Source organism: Manis javanica, chromosome 12 (assembly GCF_040802235.1).
Source record: "Manis javanica isolate MJ-LG chromosome 12, MJ_LKY, whole genome shotgun sequence".
NCBI lineage: Eukaryota > Metazoa > Chordata > Mammalia > Pholidota > Manidae > Manis > Manis javanica.
In genome coordinates, this window is record NC_133167.1 from 69,446,511 (window position 1) to 69,466,364 (window position 19,854).

General features: G+C 42.8%; 1 pseudogene; it reads left to right on the top strand.

The window, feature by feature from the left end:
- LOC140845282 (cytochrome c oxidase subunit 1-like) overlaps nt 1-17,631 on the top strand; it is a 41,934-nt pseudogene extending 24,303 nt beyond the window's left edge.
- The last annotated feature ends 2,223 nt before the right edge of the window (nt 17,632-19,854 follow it).

A 19,854-nucleotide genomic window follows, 5' to 3' on the forward strand; every position in this document is an offset into this window, starting at 1 on the left:
TTTTCTAGGAAGTTGCCCATTTCTTCTAGGTTTTCCAGCTTCTTAGCATATAGGTTTTCATAGTAGTCTCTAATAATTCTTTGTATTTCTCTTGGGTCTGTCATGATGTTTCCTTTCCCGTTTCTGATTCTGCTGATGTATGTTGATTCTCTTTTTGTCTTAATAAGTCTGACTAGAGGCTTACCTATTTTGTTTATTTTCTCAAAGAACCAGCTCTTGGTTTCATTGATTTTTTCTATTGTTCTTCTCAATTTTGTTAATTTCTTCTCTGATCTTTATTATGTCCCTCCTTCTGCTGACCTTAGGCCTCATTTGTTCTTCTTTTTCCAATTGCAAAAATTGTGACATTAGACTATTCATTTGGGATTGTTCTTCCCTCTTTAAATATGCCCGAATTGCTATATACTTTCCTCTTAAGACTGCTTTTGCTGCGTCTCACAGAAGTTGGGGTTTTGTGTTGTTGTTATTTGCTTCCATATATTGCTGATCTCCATTTTAATTTGGTCATTGATCTATTGATTATTTAGGAGCATGTTAAGCCTTCATGTGTTTGTGGGCCTTTTTGCTTTCTTTGTACAATTTATTTCTAGTTTTATACCTTTGTGGTCTGAGAAGGTGGTTGGTGGAATTTCAATCTTTTTGAATTTACTGAGGCTCTTTTTGTGGCCTAGTATGTGGTCTATTCTGGAGAATATTCCATGTGCACTTGAGAAGAATGTGTATCCTGTTGCTTTTGGATGTAGAGTTCTATAGATGTCTATTAGGTCCATCTGGTCTAGTGTGTTGTTCAGTGCCTCTGTGTCCTTACTTATTTTCTGTCTGGGGGAGCTATCCTTTGGAGTGAGTGGTGTGTTGAAGTCTCCCAAAATGAATGCATTGCATTCTATTTCCTCCTTTAATTCTGTTAGTATTTGTTTCACATATATTGGTGCTCCTGTATTGGGTCCATATATGTTTATAATGGTTATATCCTCTTGTTGGACTGAGCCCTTTATCATTATGTAATGTCCTTCTTTATCTCTTGTTACTTTCTTTGTTTTGAAGTCTATTTTGTCTGATACTAGTATTGCAACACCTGCTTTTTTCTCTCTGTTGTTTTCATGAAATATCTTTTTCTATCCCTTGACTTTTAATCTGTGCATGTCTTTGGGTTTGAGGTGAGTCTCTTGTAAGCAGCATATAGATGGCTCTTGCTTTTTTATCCATTCTATTACTCTGTTCCTTTTGATTGGTGCATTCAGTCCATTTGCATTTAGGGTGATTATTGAAAGATATGTACTTATTGCCATTGCAGGCCTTAGATTCGTGGTTATCAAAGGTTCAATGTTAGCTTGTTTACTACCTTACTCACTTATTGAGCTATTATAAACACAGTCTGATGATTATTTCTCTCCCTTCTTATTCCTCCTCCTCCATTCTTCATATGTTGGGTGTTTTGTTCTGTGCTCCTTTTAGGAGTGCTCCCATCCAGAGCAGTCCCTCTAAGATACCCTGTAGAGGTGGTTTGTGGGAGGCAAATTCCCTCAACTTTTGCTTGTCTGGGAATTGTTTAATCCCTCCTTCATATTTAAATGATAATTGTGCTGGATACAGTATCCTTCGTTCAAGGCCCTTCTGTTTCATAGCATTAAATATATCATGCCAATCTCTTCTGGCCTGTAAGGTTTCTGTTGAGAAGTCTGATGATAGCCTGATGGGGGTTTTCCTTTGTAGGTGACCTTTTCTCTCTCTCTGGCTGCCTTTAATACTCTGTCCTTGTCCTTGATCTTTGCCATTTTAATTATTATGTGTCTTGGTGTTGTCCTCTTTGGGTCCTGTCTCTCGGGAGTTCTGTGTGCCTCCGTAGTCTGAGCAACAATTGCCTCCCCCAGTTTGGGGAAGTTCTCAGCAATTATTTCTTCAAAGACACTTTCTATCCCTTTTTCTCTCTTCTTCTTCTTTTGGTACCCCTATAATGTGGATATTGTTCCTTTTGGATTGGTCACACAGTTCTCTTAAGATTGTTTCATTCCTGGAGATCCTTATCTCTCTCTGCATCAGCTTCTATGCATTCCTGTTCTCTGGTTTCTTTTCCATCAATGGCCTCTTGCATCTTATCCATTCTGCTTATAAATCCTTCCAGAGATAGTTTCATTTCTGTAATCCTGCTCCGGATGTCATCCCTTAGCTCTTGTATATTTCTCTGCAGCTCTGTTAGCATGTTTATGAATTTTATTTTGAATTCTTTTTCTTGGAGACTGGTTAGGTCTGTCTCCGCAGATCCTCTCTCAGGGGTTGTCTGAACTATTTTGAACTGGACTAAATTTTTTTGCCTTTTCATGGTAATAGCGGTGGCTGTAGGCAGGTTGTAGGTGTGTCAGCTGGGAGAAGAAAGTGCTTTCCTGCTTGCTGGATGCCTTGCCCTTCTCTGCTGCCTGTGTCAGTTTCCCACACTCCTGGAGCAGCCACCGGGTTAGTCCACTAAGCTGCTGTGGGCAGAGCAGTGCAGAGCCCTGCAGGGAGTGGCAGGCATGCCAGGTGTGCTCCTCTTCAATAGCAGTGCCCCTGCTGGGCAGCTGTATACCAGCAGCGGCCTTTGGGTTTGGCCCAGGCAGCTGTGCGTTGGGCTGGGATTCCAGTCGACTGCTGGGAGTGCGGCTGCACCCTCCGGCACTGCTGCAGGTGTGTGTGGGCCTCTCCTGCACGGACCGCTCCTGGGGTCCTCTGATGCCACTGCCGCCAACGTGCGTGGGCAATCTTGGGTTGTTTGGTCGCTGCCGTGGCAGGCTTGCATGAACCCCTCCTGGTCCCCTCTGCCACTGCTGGCGTACCCGGACCGCTCCCAGTCCCCTCCAGCGCCGCCACCCCCAGTGCCCGCTGCCACTCTCCCACTACTGGGCCGGTATGTTGGGGTCTGCACCAGTTGGGGGAACAACTGGCAGGCTGCTTAGTGCCATGAGGGGCTTCAGAGTTGCACTGCCACTCAAGGGTTTAGGGCGCCTAAAGTTCCCCGGGATTCCCAGCTGCTGGCTAAGTGTGCCGGCACGGCTTCATCCAGTTGTGGGTTCCCTGTCTCTTTAAGACTTGCAAAAAGCACTCTCTTTTCTTTTGTCTCAGGGTGCTGGTTGTGTTGGCCTACCGGCAGGTTTTGCTTTTTCATTTCTCTAATATCCAGCACCCCATGCACCTTGTGTCTGCGCTCCGGGTGTGGATTTCTAGAGCTGGTTGTTTAGCATTCCTGGGCTTTCACTCCTTTCCCGTTACGACAGCTTTATTCCCACTGGGTTTTGGGGTGGGGGAGTGTTCGGGTCTCGCCTGGCCACAGATTGTATCTTACCCCCTTCGTGTGATGCTGAGTTCTCGCAGATGTAGATGTATCCTGGCTGTTGTACTGCATCCACTGGTGTCTCTTTTAGGAATAGTGGTTATTTATTGTATTTTCATAAATATCTATGTTTTTGGGAGGAGATTTCCACTGAACTACTCATGCCGCCATCTTCCAGTGAGCAGTTTTTAAAATAAAATTCCGAAATATGTAGGCCATCGTAAACACTACGATTAATTTCATGGAGAATCCTGGAATCGTTACTCCTCTGGGATCTGCTGATGGCATACAGACTGACGCCTTTTGTTCTGCCAACTTTTGGTTAAGAAAAGCACATTATCCATCTATAATATGCTCCACTGACTAGGGTATGACTCAGGGCCTCCCATGCTCATGCTTCCCACATGGAGCTTGGCGTGACATTCAAAAGTATTTAATAACCAGCAGAATGAGCAGTGACCAAGCATACAGACATGGACCAATGTGCCATATAAAGTGTGCACCAGATGAGTATCACCTCTGCTTAGTGCTAACGTGTGGCCTCTCTTTTAGACTGAAAAGGTAAAATGGTTTGATAAATACCAAAAGGCCTTAACCCAGAAAAAAAACTGCAGTTGTTTGTGTGAATTATGACATTTCATCTCTAGGAAGCTTTGCCTAAGAGAAATATCAAAATAAGTGACATAAACATAGGCATAGGGCATTTTGTCACTGAAAATCATCTCACTGCAAAGTGGCTTCCTAAAATAATGAGCTACATGGTGGGAAAGTTGGTCAAAAGGGAGAGTCAAAATGAGGTAGTGAAGATCACTTTTTATTCCATTTAAAATCAGTTTTGTTTTGTTCATATCCATTTAAAACATCTCCAGGGAAAATAATTGGTCTCTGGTTAATAGCCTGCAAGAAGTTGCAAGTAGAAGCAGTTTGGTAAATGCTGAGGCCTATAACTTAATAAAAAAATATTTCTCACGCAAAAATAAGCATTATTTGGTATGTATGGTGGGGGGGAGTGGAGGTCACACTGGGAGAAGAGGTAAGACAGTGAGCACCCTAGTGTCACACTGAGCATGGTGTGGGGGATAAAACCTCTTGCACACGCCATCTGTGAGCTGTGTATGCAAATGCTGGCATGAACCCTGAAAGCTGTGCACAGATTTCCATATGCACCACGGCAGAGCCAGCCTAGCTTCACAGGACTTCCAAGAAAGGGATAAAATATCTGCTCAGAGCTGATTTGATCCCTTCTGGTGCCCCACCGACCCGCTTGGTCTAGTCTCAGGCAAGGCAAGGGCATGGAGGCTGAGGGGACCTGGCAGAAGGCACATAACAGCTGCAGGGGCGTTTTGGAGGCAGGAAGGCCCCAAGATTCAGGCATGAGACAAAGCAAAATTGTGCAAGGGATAATTATCCAGGGTAGATTTTCTTTTTTCATGGCTATTCCTCTTAAATTTCTTGCCACTGGCCACTCATGATTGTGTAGTAAAGGGTTTTAACTTAGCAGATTTAGAGTGTTCAAAGAAACTAGCTCTTGACTGGCTTCTAGCTCCACCCCTTGGGATGTGCTGCCTGCTCAGAGTGTTTTTGTATATCTGGAACTCTGGGCCGTGATGCACAGTCAAGGTTAACAGTGTGCTTTATGCAGGGGACTTGTGCCAAGCCATATCAGTTTGACTCCTGGAGTAGCTGGAGGCTGAGAACTAACTTTAATCATGTGGGTGTTCCATGCTTATGTGACGAGCCCCCCACAAAAACTCTACCCACCAAGGCTTAAGGGGGATTCCCTGGTCACCAGTAGTCCATATACACTGTCACATATCAGTGCTGAGAGAATTAAGGGCTGTCTACATGACTCTAGCAAAGGAGGATCCCTGGAAGCCTCAGCCTGGGTTCTCCTGGACTCCACTCCCTCACACCTTTTCCCTTTGCTCCTTTTAATCTGCATCCTTTGACTGTAATAACCAGTAACTGTGAGTGTAACAGCTTCTCTGAGTTCTGTGAGTTCTTCTGGCAAATCACTGGCAAACTTTCTTTCTGAAGGTGGTCTTTCTATTTAACCTGCGGGTGGTCTTAGGGACCCCTGATCACAAGATTATTTTAGTACTGGGAGGACTTAGAGCTGTTGGGAGTTCCTGAGACACGGGTGAGTGTTATGTCCAGCCTCCATTGGCACGCTTGCTCAGCTGCGTCACACTGTTCCCTTCCTGACCTGCAGGCCCAGCGCCCACTCATCTTCCAGGTCTCAGTTCACGTGTTCATTCCCTGGGGAAACCTTCTCTGGCTCCCCATCTTGGGCCATGTGCGCTCTGTCCCATTTAGCTCGTCACTGCATCCTAGACCCCAGCGCAGCACCTGGCCCATAGCAGGGTGCTCAAAACACATTTCTTGTAGTATCAAGTGCACGAACTATGCCACAATCACTTTGCATTTTGACAAGATTATTACAACGTTCCAGTCCATTTATGTACACTCTGTCTTCTTCATAACCTTTTGCTCTTGTGATTTGGTCATCTCTTCACAGCCTTAAAAAAAAAATTGGAAAAGTGATTAGTTGCCAGGGTAATGCTTTCATAACTGGAGAAAAAATGCAGCCCTGCAGGAAACAGACGTGCAGGCATGGGTGGATCACTCATGCCCCTTCTCCACACCTCTTCCCCGACCACAGAGAAGAACAGAGGAGTAATGCTGAGGAGCAGCATGAACAGCCACACAGAGAATGATGTTTTCCTTGCAAAAGTGGCTGGAGAAAATTCCAACACATGCTACCACGTGGATGGACCTGGAGGACATCATGCCGAGTGAAATAAGCCAGACACAGAAGAATAAATACTGTGTGATTCCACTGACATGAGCTCCCTAGACAGATTCATAGAGACAGGAAATAACATAAATAGAATGGTGTGGCCAGGAACAGCAGGGAGGGCAATGGAAAACTGTTGTTAATTGGCACGTAGTTACAGTTTGGGAAGATGAGAAAATTCTGGAAGTGGATGATAGCGACGGTTGTACAATGATGTAAATGTACTTAATCCCACTGAACTATACCACAAAAGGGTTATTTGGCAAATTTTATGTATATTTACCACAATAAAACAAAATGGAAAAAAAAAAGATGGATGGAGAGATCTTTCCAGTTAATCAGGAACTACAAGGCAGCAATGGGTGATTTCCTGTTTAAATACCACAGTCGAAGAAGCAGAAACTCCATGGATACAAAGCGGGAAACATGCCTCACGAGCATCACTTAAGGATCTCCCTGCAACAAGGTAGAGGACGCTGTGACAAATCCAGCAGCGGCTGAGGATTTGAGTGTGTTTATAGTTGCTTCATCTGACCTCATAAAAGTGTGAGGGAAACTCTTCTGTAGCCTCTCTACCAGCTTTATGCCCATTGACAAGTCTTACGTGGGAAAATGTGAGCAGTTTGAAACACACTTCTCAGATGCTGGGAGTAAGGGCATGGTGCATGCAGGATACCAGCCAGGTACCAGCAGGCTCTCTGTGCTTCACTGACCCTCAGACACACTGGAGGCAGACCCACAACCTGTTTTCTCAGAGGCAGAAGCAGAGCTAAGCCTGCTGGGTACTGTGGAGGGCAGCCCATCAGAGACACAGCAGCAAGGTCCAGCTGTCAGTGTCCCTCAGCCTGCCCAGCTTCACTTTCTCCTCTGCACAAGCATCCCCGGTTGCAGCATTATACTTCCACATACTGTGGGCCAGAAATCACAAGCCAAGGCTGACGTCATATTCAACAGCGAAAAATCAAGTTTTTTTTCTCTAAGATCAGGAGAGAGACAAGGATAATCAGTCTCATTATTTTCATTCGACATAGTATTGGAAGTCATAGCCAGAACAATGAGGTGAGTGGGGAATCCTCTCTCATTTGATCCATGACCTGGGAGCAATAAAGGAATGAGCAGTGGTGCTATTTGGAGAAGAGCATTCCAAACAAAGCAAACAGCAAACTCAAGGTGGGAGCATGCCTGGTGGCTCTGGAGAGATGATGCTGGAGGAGACAGTGCAATGGCAAGGGCTGGGAGATGCACCAGAGAGGTCGTGGATCAGAGCACATGCGGCCTCAAAGGCCATTGTGAGGATTTATCTCCAACTCTGCCCCAGATGAGATGCCCGTTGGGTGGTTTGCATAGGGAGAAGACCTGACCTGACTTAGGTTCTAAAAGAATCACTCAGGCTGCTGTGTGCCTGCAGGGTGGGGGCAGGGTGGAGGCAGGCAGGCCAGTTAGGAGGCCCTTTGCCTTAGTTGTTGACTGCATTACTGACATTCAAGCTGGATAAGTTTCTGCTGGATGTTTAGCTTTGGAAGACATTTAGTGGCACTCCTGGCCTCTAACCACTAGGTGCCACCAGCACCCCTCCCCTGAGTCATGACAACCAAGAGTGTCTCCTGACATCATAACCTCCTGGGGGCAGGGGTCACCACTGTCCTGGCTGAGGACCACTGAGACAGGTGAGAGTTGACATGGGCATGGGCCAAAGCGGTGGGTGTCGGGTGGGAAGAAGCGCTAAGACCTTGGATGTATTTTGAAGGCAAACACACAGGATTTGTAAATATATCAAGTGTGGGTGTCTGGAAAAGATACGAGTTGGGATGATTTTACGATGTGAGGCCTGAGGCAGTGGAGCGATGACGAGGCCATGTACAAAGATGGCAAAGACTATAGGAGCAGCGAGTTTGATGGGAAATCAGGAGTCTGCTTTCGGACCTGTTAAATCTGACATGCTGGTTGAACCCAGATGGAGATAGAAGGAGGCAGTTGGATCCACAAGCCTGGAGTTTGGGTTCTGGAGCTGGGCTGGAGACATAAATGTGAGAGTCCTTAGGATATGGGTGATATTTCAAGTCTAAGATGGAGTGGACTTCTCCAGGCAGTGAGCAGAGACAGGCGGTGTGACAGGCAGCATTCTAGGACAGCCCCATGATATCTGTCCCCCTGTGTTACAACCTCTGAAAGTGGACAGGACCTAGGGCTTTCTTCTAACTGGTAGAATTTGGCAAGGAAAGGGGGTGTCACTCTGTGGTTATATTACCTAAAGTAAGACTCTTTTGCTGGCCTTGAAGCACAGAGCCGTGTCGTGAACCAACTGTGAACTGTCACGTGCAGGGAACTGCAGGCAGCCTCTCGTTCCCGAGGGTGGTCTCAGGTTAACAACCAGAAGAGGGCTTCCCCCACCCTCTGAATCAGGCAGGTGTTAAGAAATCAGTTCTGCCAAGAACCTGAGTGAGGTTGGAGGAAGATTCTTCCCCGGTCGGACTTTCAGATGAGAACACAGTCTGGGTGACACCTTCATTTATACCTCAAGTGAGACCCTGAGCAGAGAACCTTGTTAAGCTGTGCCTGGACTCCTGACAAGAACCGTGAGATAATAAACGTGTGTAGGGTTTTTTTGTTTTTAAACTTTTTTAAATTTTGGTATCATTAATGTATAATTACATGAGCAACATTGTGGTTACTAGACTCCCCCCATCACCAAGTCCCCCCCCACACCCCATTACAGTCACTGTCCATCAGCATAGTGAGACGCTATAGAATCACTACTTGTCTTCTCTGTATTATATTGCCTTCCCTGAATAAACATGTGTTGTTTAAAATGTATTGTCATTTGTTACGAAGTAACTGTTCAAAATGGGACAACAGGCCCCAAGAGCAGTAATTTATGCTAAGTCCCATGTCACTAACCTGAGACTTAATTACAAGTTTCTGCTCTCCCAGAGAAGGAATCTGAGGCCACTCAGTCAGGAGCCGTCTGATCAGCACCAGTGGGGTCACCTGCCTGACAGACAGTGCCATCCTCTGCAGGAAGGTGACCGCTCCATAACCAATCTGCCTTTTTGCTACTATAACCTCCTCATTCCTGATCCTTTCTGCCTATAAACATCTTCATTATGTACAGCTCCTCAGAGCTCCTTTCCATCTGCTGGATCAGATGCTGCCTGATTCAGGAATCATCAAATGAAGACAGTAAGAGCTTTAAGATTGACTCAGTTGAATTTTGTTTTTCAACACAACAGAAAACTAACACTGAAGGTCTGGGGCCCAGAGCACACCAGTGTGTCAAGGTCGGGAAGTTCAAAAGAGCCCAACAAGGAAGGCCAAAGGGAATGGCCAATGACCAGGGTGCGAACAGGTGCAGCCAGAAATTAGGTGAGAAAAATAGAGCGTTCAAGAAGAAAGAGGGTACGTGGGGTCGCTTAGGGCTCCCAGAGTGTGACCCTGGAGTTCTGAGAACCGGTGGGCGGGGCGATGTGCTGGGTGTCTGTGACCTTGTAAAACACCTGTGTAGGGGTGGTAGTTTTTCCAAAACCTGTTGCAGTGTCTGAAGTTAAAAAGATCCAAACAGAAGCGGTGGATATGAGGGGCAGTGATCAATCTGTGCTCTGTTTCGGAGGAAAATAAAAAATGTTTGCTGATTTGCTGATGGATTAGATACAGAGATAAGGGAAGGTGAGAGATCATCCCAGGGACCGAGGCATTAACCCCTAGGTAGGTGGGGGTGCTATTGACTAGGCTGGGGACACTGGGTGAGGAACAGATGCAGCAGGAGCAGGGGAGAAGTTATGTTGAAAGTAAGATGCCTTTACAAATTCACACAGAGAAAGCCTGTAGGCAGATGCACCTAAATCTGAGCTCCAAAGGCAGGTTAGGATTGGAGGCACTGGTTTCAGAGCTTTCAATGCATACAAAGTATTTAAAACAATGACACTGGATGGAATCACCTAGAGCAATGACTCTTAAACTGGGGTGGGGGAGGATCTCACTCCCAGTGCAAACTGGACAATATCTAGAGACATCTTTGGTTGTCATGCCTTAGGGGGGGCACTATGGACATCTAGTGGGTGGAGGCCAGAGATGCCATAAAAATCCTACTGTGCATAGGCCAGCCCCACAGCGAAGAACATGGCTGCAGGTGGAGGCCCATGGTCATGCTCTAGGGTTTTGGGAAGTGCAGAGATCAGTTAGAAGAAGAGGTCAAGAACAGAGGCCCAGGATGGTAGGAAGAGAAACCATGTGACTAGTGTACACTACAGAAGGAATAGGGGCTGAGACCTGGAGACCCCAAGTGCATGTCGTGTTTGCTGAGTCACCCCAAAAACAATGAGAGGCAAATGAGAATTAATTTGATAGTAAAGAACTGCAGTTCAGGGAGATTCAGGTAGAAACTCAAATTGTGTTCTTGCCTGTAAGATGAAAGCAAGGGATTTTTGTGAGGAAAAAGGAAGGGGGGTGATGACGTGAGTTGATGGAAAGAAGAAAAGTTTCTCTGTGGTTGTTAACAAGCTAAGCTGCTCTGGGTGCCTTGACTGACTGCTGGTTTATCTTCAGAAAGTCCACTGCTATCAGTCTTGTGATCAGGATGTCTGTCCTCTCTGACTTCTCCAGCAATTTTGCCCCATCCAAAGGTTTTGGCCCAGTTCAAACAAAGGAGGTGAAGGTGATTTCTCGGCAATGGCCACTCCGGCTCTATTGTAAAACAACTCCGGTCATGTCAATTTTTCATAGCCAGTAGTAGATATTTTTTGTTCCTTTGTCCTCTAATAGAACTAGTGTCCTATATTGAACATTTTTAAGTTGACGCCTTAAATTTATGATGAAACTTTTCATGATAAGTGTTTCATCGTGTTTATATGTATATATACTTTATTATGTAGAGGTTAAAAGCATTAAATAATTTTTGCAAATAAAACATGCAAAAATTGACTTCATTGGAATACAAGTTTCCTGACCCAATTTGATTTTTGTAAATGTAGTTTTCTATTATTTTATTTACTAAGCCACACTAAATCGGAATGAAATCAATAAAATGCTTATTTGTATGTTTTTTTTCTATTGTATCTGGAAACATTTGGTAGTCCCTCAAAACAATATAGTTTCATTTAAAAGAATCAGTGTCACTAACCAAAACCAGCTCTTCTTTTTTGATTTCAGAGCATCTCAGCATCATTCCAAACACCTTTTTTTCTAATCTTCAACCTTTAGGAGAAGAGAAGGACAGCATAAAGGTGAAAGGCACCAAGCTGAGCCACTAAAGGAGGTCACTTGACATGAAGCCAGTATTTCTGCTTCGGCACCATCCCAAGGCCCTGCTGTACTAGACTGTGGGGGGCAGTGTGCTGCCCTGTGGGAAAACAAGAGACGGGATGTTAGAACATCATCTCCTTCCTGGGCATTTACTAAAGAGCAGGTGCAGAGCAGAGGGTCTGGGAAGGGACCTTCTGAGAATGGTCAACACACAAGGATTCTTTAGAGAGCTTTCAAATATCCTCAGGGGCACAGGACCCCAGCGGAACAGCCACAGGTATAGACAAGTACTTTAGAAGTTGCTTTTTTATTTTCCGGATGGGAGCTTGTCTGTACATTGATGGGAGTGATCCATTAGAAAGGAGCCCTTGCTTTTTAATTATGGGATTGGAGTCCTGAAAGGGCTGCGGAATGAATCCCAAGCACAAGAGGGGGACCCAGGTGGGTGAGAGCGGGGACACATGCTCCCCTGCGACAGTCTCTCACTGCTCTCCTCAATAGCCCTGCTTTCTCTTTAGCTAACATTTTCTTTTTCTTTGTTCATTGTGTATTTCTCCAATTGCAATGTAAGTTCCATTGGCAGCAAGGACTTTTCTGTATTGCTCACCTCCTGATTACCAACACTCAGAGTAGTGCCTAGCATACAGTGGCTACTTAATAAGTACTTGTTGAATAAATGCTAAAAAACCAAATGAAAATGGATACAGATGCAGGGGTACACTTGATCTGATGGTGGGAAGATACGGAATTCCTGCACAGCTTGCTTTTATTTTCCTGAAGTGTTGCACTAGGGTATGAGCTGAAGGGAGGGGGCTGCTCTGAAGAGGTGGGTGCTGGAGGGCATTGCAATGAGTTTCCAAGGTGTGAGATAGTCATGTCCATTAGAGAGAAGGCAAACTCACCTGAGAGATGAGGCAGTTTGCCGCCATTGTTGAGTACCCATTTGAGGTTTGTGGTCAAGCACTTTGAAGTACAACAGGCTGGCTCAGTTGTGTGATGGACCCCTGCATTCTGGCATATTGCAGCCAGCATTTGGTGGAGCCATTTATCAGGAAACAAAATGGAGGAGGGTAAGCAGGTCTTCCGTGAGAATGAATCAAGCTTTGAACATGCTGAGCTTGAGGCACTGGTGGAGCATCAAAGTGAAATAGTACAAGCAGGTGGTTGGTTACAGGGGTCTGGTTGGGGAGCAAGAAGTGGATGGTGGAGAAGCAATGGAAGAGGGGATAGCGTGCAGATGGGGGCGAAAACTAAGACATAGCTGAGATCACAGGAGAGGGGAGATGGATGAGAAAAGCTAACCAATCCCTGAGGAACACTGATGGGAAACAGCCACATACATTGGTCGTGCATGACAGCATCTAAGCTCCCAGGGCCTGGTGCCAAGTCTTGAGGTTCATTTATTCCAGCCTCTGGCACAGCGCTGGCCATGTAGAAAGTAATTCTAAAATTCACCCTGATTTCTCTGCACTTTCATTTACTAGAGTCTTATCATAGTTTAGTATTTTAAACGCTGCTAGGGGATAATTGTTTTAAAAAGGAACAATCGTGACTTTCATACAAACATAAAATGAACATTTGTAAATATTCTATTTAATTCATTAATTAACAAGGGAACCAGTAAGATGTCCCTAGTACTTTAAGGGAGGATCCAAACAACAGACACATACACAACAGTGGTGCTTAAATGAATTTTCTTTCTATATTATTATTATTTTGGTATTGTTAATGTACAATTACTTAAATAACATTATGGTTACTAAGCTTCCCTTATTATCAAGTCCACCCCACATACCCCATTACAGTCACTGTCCATCAGCATAGTAAGATGCTACAGAATCATTACTTGTCTTCTCTGTATATAGAATCTTTCTCCTGTCACCTGCTTTAATATGTGTGCTAATCGTAATGCCCCTTTAGCCCCTTATCCCTCCCTTCCCACCCATAGTTCCCAGGCCCTTTCCCTTTGGTAACTTTCAGTCCATTCTTGGGTTCTGTGAGTCTGCTGCTGTTTTGTTCCTTCAGAAAGATATCTAGAAATCTCCAGTCACTTGAAAATTAACTAACTTAATAACACATGAGTTATTTACAATAGCCAAGAAATGGAAGAAACCTAAACACATAGTTCTAAAATTCATATACAACCACAAAAGACCCCAAATAGCCAAAGCAATCCTGAGAAGGAAGAATAAAGCAGGGGGCATCTCGCTTCCCAACTTCAAGCTCTACTACAAAGCCACAGTAATCAAGACAATTTGGTACTGGCACAAGAACAGAGCCACAGACCAGTGGAAGAGAATAGAGAGCCCCAGATATTAACCCAAACATATATGGTCAATTAATATATGATAAAGGAGCCATGGACATACCATGGGGAAATGACAGCCTCTTTAAAAGCTCGTGTTGGCAAAACTGGACAGCTACATGTAAGGGAATGAAACTGGATCATTGTCTAACCCTATACACAAAAGTAAACTTAAAATCGATTAAAGACCTGAATGTAAGCCATGAAACCATAAAACTCTCAGAAAAAAACACAGGCAAAATTCTCTTAGATGTAAACATGAGTGACTTCTTCATAAACATATCTTCCCAGGCAATGAAAACTAAAGCTAAAATGAACAAGTGGGACTATATCAAACTGAAAACCTTCTGTACAGAAAAGAACACCACCATTAGAACAAAAAAGGCATTCTACAGTATGGGAGAATATATTCATAAATGATAGATCCGATAAAGGGTTGACATCCAAAATATATAAAGAGCTCATGCACCTCAACAAACAAAAAGCAAATAATCCAATCAAAAAATGGTCAGAAGAACTGCACAGAGAGCTCTCCAAAGAAGAAATTCAGATGGCCAACAGACACATGAAAAGATGCTCCACATTGCTAATCAGAGAAATGCAAATTAAAACCACAATGAGATATCACCTCACACCAGAAAGGATGGCCACCATCCAAAAGACAAATGACAACAAGTGTTAGCAAGGATTTGGAGAAAGGGGAACCCTCCTACACTGCTGGTGGTTATGTAAATTACTTCAGCCATTCTGGAAAGCAGTATGGAGGTTTGTCAAAAAACTCAAAATAGAAATACCATTTGACCCAGGAATGCAGGGAATTTACCCTAAGAATGCAGCAGCCCAGTGTGAAAAGGACATATGCACCCCTATGTTTATCGCAGCGCTATTTACAATAGCCAAGAAATGGAAGCAACCTAAGTGTCCATCAGTAGATGAATGGGTAAAGAAGATGTGGTACATATACACAATGGAATATTATTCAGCCATAAAAAAAACAAATCCTACCATTTGCAACAACATGGATGGAGGCAAGAGAGTATTATGCTCAGTGAAATAAATAACCCAGGAGGAGAAAGACAAGTACCAAATGATTTCACTCATATGTGGAGTATAAGAACAAAGGAAAACTGAAGGAACAAAGGAAAACTGAAGGAACAAAACAGCAGCAGACTCACAGAACCTAAGAATGGACTGACAGTTACCAAAGGGAAAAGGACTGGGGAGGATGGGTGGGAAGGGAGCGATAAGGGGGAGAAAGGGGCATTAGGAGTAACACACATAATGTGGGGGAGAGGGGGCAGGGAGGGCTGTACAACACAGAGAAGACAAGTAGTGATTCTGTAGCATCTTACTACTCTGATCAACAGTGATTGTAATGGGGTATGTGTTGGGGACTTGATAATGGTAACCATAGTGTTGCTCATATAATTGTACATTAATGATAGAAAAAAACCCAATTAGTTATAAAGTAAGTTTCTTAACAAACAGACAATAACTCAGCCCACCTTGGGAGCAAAGCAGGCAGCTTGAGTGATATGCTCCCACACCAGGAAGCTGCTCTCCTGGGAGGAAATCAGAGTTGTAAAATTCTTGTAAGTAACCAGGAAGACTAATAAGAAATATAGTGTTTCTTCAAAAGTAAACATTTTGGGGCCACTTAGCAAGTGTACATCCCTAGCCCTTTGTCTCTCAACCGCCTATAAAACCCCTAGACAGCGCACCACCCAGAGGCTCTCTTGTCCCCTCCTGGCCTGAGTGAGGAACTCTGTCCTCTTGCCTTTTCTCTAAATAAAAGCCTCTGCCGTACTCTCCTAAAAAAAAAGAATGATACCACTGCGTCTCTCATCATTACCGCAGCCACAGCCATAACACTGGGAATAGCCCCATTCCCCTTCTGAGTTCACAAGCAGCACAAGCAACCGTGCCATCGTCGGGCATGCTACTATGAACCTGACAAAAAATCGCACCCATTTCAGTTCTATGTCAGATTTCACCCACAATTAACATAAACTTGATAAGCACTATAGCAACATTCTCAATTTTAACTGGGGGCTGAGGGGGTCTAAACCAAACGCAATTATGAAAAACTATAGCTTACTCCTCAATTGCCCACATAGGTTGAATAATAATAATCATAACATATAACCCAATTATTGCTATTCTCAACCTCCTAATATATATTATAATGACCCTATCAATATTCATAATGCTACTATACAACTCATTGACATCAACCTTATCTTTGTCTCATCTATCAAATAAGACACCACTAATTGTAATTATGCTCAGAATCCTACTATCTGTTGGAGGCCTTCCACCATTATCCGGACTTTTACCTAAATGAATGATCATTCAAGAACTTACCAAAAACAATGAAATAATGACCAACAATAATAGCAGTGATAGCACTACTAAACTTACATTTTTATATGCGCCTACCTTACTCCACAACACTAACAATATTCCGAATAACCAACAACATAAAAATAAAGTGACAATTTGAAACTACAAAACACAAAAAATTAGCCCCACCCCTAATTATTCTATCCACAGTAATACTTCCACTAATTCCAACCATATCAATTCTAAACTAGAAATTTAGGTTAAACAGAACAAGAGTCTTCAAAGCTCTAAGCAAGTATAAAACACTTAATTTCTGGTCCTACGGACTGTAAGACTCTATCCTACATCACTTGAATGCAAATCAAACTTTTCTTAAGCTAAATCCTCGCTAGACTGAGGGGATACAAAACCATGAAACTTTAGTTAACAGCTAAAACCCTCATCAGCTGGCTTCAATCTGCTTCTCCTGCCATAAAAAAAAAGGTGGGAGAAGTCCTGGCAGAATTGAAGCTGCCTCTCTGAATTTGCAATTCAATTCAGTATGTAAAACACCTCAGACTTGGCAAGAAGAGGACTTTACCTCTATCTTTAGATTTACAGTCTAATACTTATTCAGCCACATTACCCATGTTCCTCAATGGTCAATTATTTTCAACTAATCCCAAAGACACCGGCACATTGTATCTTCTGTTTGGCGCTTGAACGGGAATAGTGGACACCACTCTAAGCCTCCCTATCCGTGCTGAACTGGCGGCCAGCCTGGGACCCTCTTAGGTGATGACCAGATCTGTAATGTAACTGTAACTGTAACTGCACACGCCTATGTAATGATTTTCTTTATGGTGATGCCTATTACAACTGGGGGCTTTGGAAACTGACTAGTGACTTTAATAATTGGTGCCCCGGACATAACATAGCATTTCCATGTATAAATAACATAAGGTTTTGACTCCTCCCTCCCTTTTTTCCTCTTCTGCCGGCATCCCCTCTATACTCGAAACAGGAGCTGGAACCGGTCGAACCGTTTATCTCCCCTTAGCAGGTAATTTAGCACATGCAGGGCCCTCAGTAGATTGAACTATCTTTCCTCTTCACTTAGCAAGTGTCTCATCAATTCTAGGGTCTATTAACTTCATCACAACTATTATTAACATAAACCCTCCCACTATAAGCCAATATCAAACTCCACTATTTGTGTGATCAGTTCTAGTTACAGCCGTACTCCTACTACTGTTTCTACCTGTTCTAGCTGCCGGCATTACAATATTTTTAACAGACCGCAACCTAAATACAACATTTTTTTATCCTGCTGGGGGAAGGGATCCAATTTTATATCAACACTTATTCTGATTTTTTGGTCACCCCGAAGTATATATCTTAATCCTTCCTGACTTTGGAATAATCTCTCATATTGTAGCCTACCACTCAGAGAAAAAAGATCCTTTTGGGCATATGGGCATAGTCTGGGCAATAATGTCAATCGGCTTTCTAGGTTTCATTGTATGAGCACATCATATATTTACAGTAGGCGTAGACGTTAATACATGCCCCTATTTTACATCCACCACTATAATTATTGCAGTTCCAACAGGTGTGAAAGTATTCAGTTGATTAGCAACTCTGCACAGTGGAAATGTAAAATGATCCCCAGCTATATTATGGGCTCTGGGCTTTATTTTCTTGTTTACAGTAGGGGGTTTAATTGGTATTGTACTAGCTAATTCATCATTAGATATTGTTCTTCATGATACTTACTATGTAGTAGCCAGTTTTCACTATGTGCTCTTCATAGGTGCAGTTTTTGCTATTATGGGGGGATTTGTACATTGATTTCCTCTATTTTCAGCATATACCCTCAACCCTACATAAGCAAAGATTCACTTTACAATTACATTTATGGGTGTTAATATAACTTTTTTCCCTCAACATTCTCTTGGACTTGCAGGAATACCACGACGTTATTCTGATTACCCAGATGCTTACACAACATGAAATACTGTGTCATCCACAGGATCCTTTATCTCACTAACTGCCATTATACTTATAATTTTTATAATCTGAGAAGCTTTTGCTTCTAAATGAGAAGTGCACATAGTAGAACTAACTAATACTAATCTTGAATGGTTACACGGCTGCCACCCACCTTACCATACATTTGAGGAGCCTGCCTTTGTAAACTTGAGCAAACGAGAAAGGAAGGAATCGAACCCCGCAAAAATGGTTTCAAGCCAGTATCATAACCTCTATGTGTTTCTCAATTATTGAAGTATTAGTAAAATTTACATAACTTTGTCAAAGTTCAATTATAGGTTTAAGTCCTTTATACTTCCATGGCATGCCCCTTTCAACTAGGCTTTCAAGATGCCACATCCCCTATTATGGAGGAGTTACTTCATTTTCACGACTAAACACTGATCATTGTTTTCTTAATTAGTTCTTTAGCCTTATACATTATTTCACTTATATTAACTAAACTCACTCATACAAGAGAAGCCCAAGAAGTAGAAACTATTTGAACTATCCTACCTGCAATTATTCTTATTCTCATTGCCCTGCCCTCATTATGTATTCTTTATATAATGGATGAAATTAACAGCCCTTCACTAACTGTAAAAACAATAGGTCACCAATGGTACTGAAGCTCTGAATACACAGACTAGGAGACTATGAAGATCTAAATTGACATGTATATAATCCCTGCACAAGACTTAAAACCAGGTGAACGACTCCTAGAAGTAGATAATTGACTTGTGCTACCCAGAGAAATAACCATTCAAATACTTATCTCATCAGAAGACACCCTGCACTCCTGAGCAGCCCCATCTGTCTAGGCCTCAAAACAGATGCTCTCCCTGGGCGACTGAGCCAGACAACTCTCATACCAACCCGACCTGGTTTATTTCAGGGGCAGTGCTCAGAAATTTATGGCTCAAATCACAGCTTCATGCCAACTGTCCTCGAATCAGTTCCACTGAAAACATTCGAAAACTGATCTGTATAATTCTGTAAGAGCATTAAGAAGCTAGTAGCATTAACCTTTTAAGTTAAAGATACATACTTTTCCTTAATGACATGCCTCAGACAACACAACATTATTTATCACAATCATACCTATAATCTTAACTCTCTTTATTTTATTTCAATTAGAAGTATCTAAGCATAGAAATTACAATAAAACTGTACAACAAAATCACCACCCCGACAAGAAAAATGAGCAAAAATCTATTTGCCTCTTTTATTACCCCAATAATAGGAAATCCTATTATTACAATTATTATTATATTCCCAACCATCCTCTTCCCAACATCAGAACTAGTCACCAATCATACCCTGTCTATTCAACAATGGTTTCTACAACAAACATCCAAATATAACTATGCACAACCACAAAGGACAAATCTGAACTCTAATATTAATATCACTAATCATTTTTATTGCTTCTACAAACTTATTAGGTCTCTTACCTCATTCATTTACTGCCATAACCCAGTTATCAATAAATCTAGGCATGGCTATCCCCTATGGGCAGCAACAGTTATTACAGGGTTTCGACATAAAAGTATCTAGCCCATTTTTTACCTCAAGGCACACCGACCCCTCTCATCCCTATATTAGTGGTTATCAAGACAATCAGTACATTTACTGAACCTGTTGCACTTGCAGTACAATTAACAGCTAACATTACTGCAGGTCACTTATTAATACACCTGATTGGAAGTGCAACCTTAGCTTTAATATCAATTAGCCTCATTGTGACAACAACTACTTTTATTATTTTAATCTTACAATTCTTGAATTTGCAGTAGCACTTATTCAAGTGTATGTATTCACTCTACTAGTTAGCCTCTACCTGCATGGCAACACATA